The 7,852-nt window shown below is 30.9% G+C and overlaps 1 pseudogene; it reads left to right on the top strand.

The window, feature by feature from the left end:
* Positions 1–7,422: 7,422 nt before the first annotated feature.
* Positions 7,423–7,541, top strand: LOC111736091 (annotated as a pseudogene).
* The last annotated feature ends 311 nt before the right edge of the window (positions 7,542–7,852 follow it).

Below are 7,852 nucleotides of genomic sequence, written 5' to 3' on the forward strand. Positions count from 1 at the left end.
ACAAACAAACAAAATCTCATAGACACAGACAACAGTGGTTTATCAGAAGGAAAAGAAGTTGGGAGGTAGAAAAGGGTAAAGGGGTCAAAGATATGCCAATGGAAGGAAATTTGACTTTGGGTGGTGAACACACAATGCAATTTACAGATGATGTATTATAAAATTGTATGCTTAAAACCTATATAATTCTATTAACCGTTGTTACCCCAATACATTTAATAAAATTAAAATTTGATGTCTCATTATTGTAGGGATAAATTCTTCAATTGCAATTTTAAGAATCTTCAAATGTTCATTAGTCTTTTTAATTTCCTCTTTTGTTAAATAAGTGAATTACACACATCAGTAAATGCATTTCCCCTGCTCAGTCTCTGGAAATAACAGCCAACAAACTGCAAGATTATCCTGATATAAAACATTTCCTGAGATCAGGCAAATAATTGATAGTTGATTGAATTCTTTATTGAGAATTTAGACATACAAATCCCAGAAACTAAAGTCAGCCACACTAGACCTTGGACAGAAACGGTGATGAGAAGATGCATAAACAAAAGTAAGACTGCCTTAAAAGCAGAGAGAAAGAGAACACAAAAAGAAAAACAAAACAGCCTCCATTCCTGACTTTTATCTCCATACCTCAATCCCCATGGAAAGTGAATGAAATTCTTGCTTTTCACTTATTTCCTTTTAGTTTGTGCAAGCTTAAGTGTATTTTAGTTCCTTGCAACAAAAATTTTCTTTTCTAGAGCTTATTTTATTATTTTTTTTTGACATCACATTTATCTCTTGGAATATATGTCATTTTTTTTTGCTTGAATTATTTATCTTGATTATTAAGGCTTTTATTTCACACATGTTATAAATACTTATTTCTAGTTTGTTTCTTTTTAATTTTACTTGTCACTTTTGAAGATTTTATTAGTACTGTTAAAATGAATACATTTTCTGTTTTCTGCCTTTTATTATAATAATTCAAAATGTTTTGTTTATATATAACATTTGTTTGTCTTACCAATATTGCATTCTATGTAATTTATTTATTTCCACACCTATGATTTTTAATGAAGCGGTCCTTTCTTTGCAATAGTAGTGTGGAATTATAAAAATAACCATGTGTGTTATAACCATGTAAAGCAATTTAATAATCAATGAGAAACAGAACAAAATGTTCTGTGACATTTAAAATTTGTTGCCAGATGAGTCAATTATTAACTTCAAAGTTTTTATTTAATCCCTCAGAATGTAACTTTGAACTTTAAAGCATGTAATGACCGTAAAGCTTATAAACGTGTTTGCTAAAGGGGGAAAAAAAAACTTTCTAAAAAAAATTTTGTTGTCAAAACATTAAAAACAATTTTACTATTGGTTATAAATATATATTATATATATATATATATATATACAACTAATTTAGTAAAGCTAATTTAGTATATTGTAATTTAAATCTTTAGAGACACTGAAAATTCAAGTGTTTTATTTATTTGTGAAAAAACTTACCAAGAGTAGTTTGAATAGCAGTTCTCTTTTCTTCTCCTGGTATAATTTATTATATGAAATGAGCATATTTTATATGCTCTGTAGAATTATCTTAACTTCTTTCAAAGTTTGAATCAGGTGTCAATATTTTATCCCTTGTGCTTTTAATGTTATGAAATATCTCTGAGTTTCTTTAATGTGAAGTTTTTGATGGCATCACTTTCTCTGATACATCTGCATCCTTTCATCACAATTTTACTCCATGGACATCAACAAGTTTACCATCACTAATTTACTATGCCTACGTGTTTAGAATTTCTTTAATGGTGCCGGTGTTAGCATACCCATAGTCAGCTATTTCTTCTATAACCCCATTTACGTTCAATTCCTATTTCACTTCCAGCATTACCACTTGTTTTCCTCCTATTCTTCCTCTTCCTTCTTGTTTTTTTCTTGCACTTTCACCTTTGTTGACGATTTCTCTCCTTCAATTATCTAATTTTATAAAATGTCACATGGATTTACCAGTGGGGAGACAAGAAATCAGCACAATTGTATATCTTACTGTCTCTGTGCAGATTTGTTAACAGTTGCTCAGAAATCAATCACCAAGAGGCTTTGAAATAAGTGATTCAGTTGGTCATGGTTCATGACACACATCTATGATTTACTTAGCGATTTGTGCACTAAAGAGCTAGTAATGAAGTTTGTCCTACTAGGTAAATGCTTATAACTCATACACCATGATAATGAAAATTTAAACTGTGTTCTAAGGAGACTGGTATCACCTAACTAAATCATTGTTACTGAAATGTGTACATTTAAAATGATGTAAAAGCAAAGACTGCCAGTACTTAATTTGTAAATACATTTTAACTTGGCCAATGCTAATTTCTAGAGAGCCTTTGTGTTAATCAGGAAAAAGTGTCTCCAAACCCACATGGATGCAATCCTTTAGGCCCCATACTCATAAGGAGAGCATTATGCACAGCACCACCTACATCTCTGTACATTGCAGCAGCTGTTGGAACTATATTCCCAACTAATCCTTAGAGACACTTTAATCAGCCCTTGAGTATTCCTTCATTTCTGGGCAAAGGTGACAGTGGCTTTCTCCTTAGGTAGATCCTTCTAGGCTACTCCATCTCCAAAAGTGCATGTCAACTGTATGCCAGCTCATCTAAATGATATTGCCTGAGACTCTTTGTTTAACTTGAAACATAAAATGGCTACTGGGCAAGGATTAGAATCTTGGGATAACTACAGTTTAATATGAATGAAAGGCTCAGTAGAGAGAACCTTTATTTATAAAAAAGAATCTTGACAGAGACTTGAATTAAGCTAGGCCGGAAGGGAACTATACACTCGGCTGCATCTTGAGTCCCCTTACTAACTGTATTTCTCGAATTAAATGACGGTTTTCCCATTCACCCAGAATGAGCCTATTACATAGAAAACAGCACCACTGAACAAGTTGCTTTGTTCATGATAAAAATTGTTGTTTGGATAATGCATCATCCTTTTTGTAAGAATTCACAAAAGTAAGTTCTCTCTGGTCTTAGTATCAGGCAGAATAATAGCTTAAACAACTTTTATTTTTTCTTATCAAATTATGTTACTTATCATATTTCTTATTGCATATTAATTACAATGATTAATTTTATATTATTAATTAATTTAGGGCCAAATTTGTATTCTGCAGCTATCAAATATATAGAACCCCTTGGCAAGTTTTTCATGTATTAATGTCATGTTTTTGTCACCTTATCTCTTTTTTTGGTCATTTTTCCTTTGTCCTACATTTCTCACCCATTAATTTTATCAATATTTGTATCTCATTGCATACATATATATTAAAACCTTTTAGACAAAGTGGGATACAAATACATGTAAGTATATAAGTAAAGACTGATTTTATAAAGTATCTTATGTTACAAAAAAGCATTTATGTTTAAAATTTCATATTCCAGTTTGGCATGGAACCATCTGGTCAACAAATTTTGTAAGGAAAACAGGATTACAATGATTGACAAATTTAAAATATAAAAGTATTTATTGATTTATTTATCTAAATATCAAGAGTGGCCAAATGTTATTGATTTGAGAAGAAAGTAAAAATCACGATTTTACAAGATCAGTTTGCAAAGAGCAACATTCTGTTTGCCAAACAAGTCAAGCCACCTAGGTGACGTAATTATCAGCTCAATTAACTGCTCTTTCCTTATACTGAGGTCACAATTAACATGCTGCACAGGCAAGAAACAATTCAAGGGCATAATGCGTTTTTGTTTAATTTGTTTTATTTCTGTAACTAAAACTACTGTGAAAAAGGTAATATATGTAGATTCATAAATACAATGTGAGGTGAATATTACATAGCAGCTATTGCAGCCTCAGAAACAGAACTGTGAGTGTTACCAAGAGTGACCAAGAAAACAAAGCTAAATTAATGGGAGGTGATTGATTAAGATATTAGATTTGGACACCGAAACAATAGTGGGAATTAGGACAAAAATTAGAAATATTTTTTCTCTCAGTATTTACAATGAGATAAAGTACTTAAGAATCCTTTGTAAGAAGCAATTCAATGCTGTAAGAGAAAGGACCACATTACATGGACCAGAAGGCTATACATTGATGCAAGTAATTTGTTACTCTTTAACATTATATTTATTGTACGAAAGTTTTGCTCTAGAAATCTAGCTTTTTAAAAAATAGTATACGGTATTTTACTTTTAATATAAAGCCTTTAAAGACTACTTTCCCTTCTTTAGCTATATTTTTACATTGAGGAAATGATTGGAAAATTAATGTCATGAAATTCTCCTTTAATTCATGCCTTATGTCAACTACTTATTTAAACAACAATGTAAGTGCATTTTTTTTACGGTCAAATTATTTTTAAAAACTTGAAAAAAATTCCTGCCAGTTTATGTTAATTACCAGTATAAACTATTACTGTAAACACTAAAAGGTGTCCATGTTGCCTACAACATTTCTTGCAAAACTTTACCACATATCTTTTTGGATGATTTTAACTTTATTTTAGGGATAGTTTACATAAGTAAGAGCTTATGTAATGTTATTTTCAGGGAGGAATAAAGGCTTTAATTTTTTAGTAGAGTATATTTTGTTTTGATCATAAAAAGCAGTGCATGCTAATCTTAGAGAATTTGTGAAATACCAACAAAAAAGGAGGGAAACTGAAATTCTCACTACCCAAATCAAATTACTGATTATATTTTGCCATATTTCCTTTCAGATGGGTTTAAAATAATGTTTTTCTGATTTTAAAAATAGTATGGCCTTATTATATCATTAAAAAATTTAAATAAAAATAAATGCAACTTTAAGAAATAACTACTATGAAGTTTTAGTGATTTATTTACTAATGTTTTTGATTTATAGCCCTGTTTCATTTATTTACATAATTTTAACTACATAGTCTATAAAATTCTATATTTTTGATTTCTCTGTAGCATGATTACAGAGAAATACTTTTAATTGCTAAATATTCATCCATTGTATGGATAAACCATAGCATATATCTTTTCTTATATTTAATACATGACTTGTTTCCATTTTTCTTAGATTTTAAAAATATTATAATTAATGTATTTTTGTGTAAAGAGTTCCCCTGGTTTTTTGTTTGTTTATCTGTCTGTCTCCTTGAAATAAACTGCCAGAATAAAATTATTAGGGAAAAAATTACCAACATGTTTAAGATCTCTGATACAGATTTATAAATTGTTAACTTCTTCCAAATATAATGTATTTATGAAAAAAGTTTATGTGAAAACTAACTTTTGAGGAAAACTCATTTCCAACAAATTGTGAAGTAGGGGATTCAGGGCATCTCCTGCCAAAGGTACCTAAAAATTTGAACCTAAAAACATCCTAATACATTGATAAGGTTCTCATATAATGAGAGAGAAAATAAGCCACTTCTTCTTTAGAGACATTTTAAATCATACCAGACGGCTGAGAGGCAGTAGACAGCAGGGGTCAGAGTCCTGGACTCAGGTACTTTCTCTGAGAGCCAGGACCCCACTGTCACCCTTGTACTGGGAACTTCTGCCAATCTTCAGGAGGTATCTGAGAGAAAATCTATCATTCAGGTGACTCACCGAGTTGGAAAGATACAAATTAATAGTAGGTGTACTTGGATGGAAGACCACCTAGAAAGACCAGGTGCTTTAGGCATAAAAAAATTAAAAAATAAGGGATTGTAAGCTGACAAGATCCTTGCAGTCTGTGAGGTCAACCAAGTGTTTCCTCGCCTAAAAAAAAAAAAAAAATTAATAGTAAGTGATTGCTAAAGGTAGAAACCCTAGAGCAACATTCATTGCTCTGGGAAGGAACCTGGGGTATGGATGAGACTCTAGCACATCTAAGTAACACAAACTCTTCTCAAGTATTGGTCTTTTCAACTAGCACTTGCTTCTGCCCAGAAGATGAAAACAAAAGTCATCTTGAAAGAATACAGAAAGCAATTTGGGACTTGAATTATTTCTGAAAATAATTGTTCGAAGAAGCAATCAAAGATAATAAAGCAAATAGCAGAATAAAAATGCACAAGCTAAATTCAATAGAACATTCAATAGAAGTTCGTTGAAAGGAGATCTGGTTATGAGAATTATTGGATATAGATTGTAATACAATTATGCTCATTGTGTTCAGGGAAATAAAAATGAATTTAAAATTCAGAGAAAGAACGTGGATACTATAAAAAAAAAGGAAAACGAACAAAAGAAAAAAGAATCAACTAGAAATTATGGAACTGAAAATATAATAACTCAAACCAAGACAACATATGATTTTAATAGCAGGTTAGACACCTTTGAGCTAGAAAGAAGCAAAGAGACCAAATATAGAAGTAACAAATGCATAAGAGAGGATACAAAATGTTTACTACCGTTTTAGCTGAAATAATAGAAAAAAAACAAACAAACAAAGATGGGACACAGAGAGATTTTTCATAAGATAATTGTTGACAATGTTCCATACCTGATGAAGAAAACAAAGCGTAAAAATATTAAAAATAGCCAGTGATTAACTTAAAAGAAATGATTGAGTGATTATCAAACAGCACTAGAGGCTAAAGGACATTGGAGCATCTTCAAGATGTTAAAGGACACAATTGAGACCCCTTACTTCTCTACCTTGGATAGCACTTTAAGAATGAAGGTAACATAAAGTCATTTGTATACAAAGAGTAAAGAATTCACTACCAGCAGACAAAACTCAAAAGAAAACTATAAAAATTTCTTCATGAAGAAAAATAAATGATTCCAGATGCAATTTCATAGATGAAGCAGAAAAAAAGGCAAAAATTTGAATTTGGACATAAATCCAAATTAACATTGATGATGGCAATTATAACAATAGTGCAAGATTTAAAGTATATAATACTAAGACATATAAAATATTATTTAAGAAGTCAATTAAAAGAGTTAAAATGTGCTAAAGTTCTTATATCTGCTAGAGGAGGGTAAATGTGTGTAGAAAAATACAAATCCGGTATTTAAAAAGCAGATTCTGAATTGTATCTAAAATAGCAAAGTATATATTTAATGGTAATCATTTAACTGATTAAATCATTGAATATGAGAACAAAATAATACAAATTTGATGATAAATTTAATGTCATGCTTTGCAGATAATGCTAATTTTCAATAGGTAAGAGTGGCTTTAAATCAGCACTTAACATGAATGTTAACTATTATGAAGGAAAAATAAAAGAGTTACATGAGCTTACGGAAAAAGCCAAGTGATGATCTTTCTCTCCATTAAATGAAGGCTCATTTTTTACTATCACCACAGAAAATATAATGCCAACTAGATGGATTACCAAAAAACAAACAAAAACAAACAAAAAAATGGAATGAAATCACAATTTACTCTCATATCTTCATTATGTGTGGGATTAAGAATTGCAGAAAGATGGCCTATGGCCATGCCACCCTGAACAAGTCCGATCCTGTCCGATCTCAGAAGCTAAGCAGGGTTGGGCCTGGTTAGAACTTGGATGGGAGACCACCTGGGAAGACCAGGTGCTGTGGGCATAAAAAATTTAAAAAAATAATAATAAGAAGAAATTGTAAGCTGACAATGTCCTTGCAATCTGTGAAGTCAACCAAGGGTTGCTTCGCAAAAAAAAAAAAAAAAAAAGAAAGAATTGTAGAAAGGAAAAGTGGATCAGAAGAAACAGCCATTATCTCATAAGGACTTTAAACAGATCCTTAACTGGATTATTTATACATCAAGAAACAAATGATAAAATTTGAAAACTATCCACAAGAGTCTTAGTGTCTTATGTCAGAAGACTAATATCCTGTAAATAGAGGAACATGAAGCCTAACAGTTTAAGTACATG

This window comes from Pteropus vampyrus, unplaced genomic scaffold, assembly GCF_000151845.1.
Source record: "Pteropus vampyrus isolate Shadow unplaced genomic scaffold, Pvam_2.0 Scaffold17, whole genome shotgun sequence".
Classification (NCBI taxonomy): domain Eukaryota; kingdom Metazoa; phylum Chordata; class Mammalia; order Chiroptera; family Pteropodidae; genus Pteropus; species Pteropus vampyrus.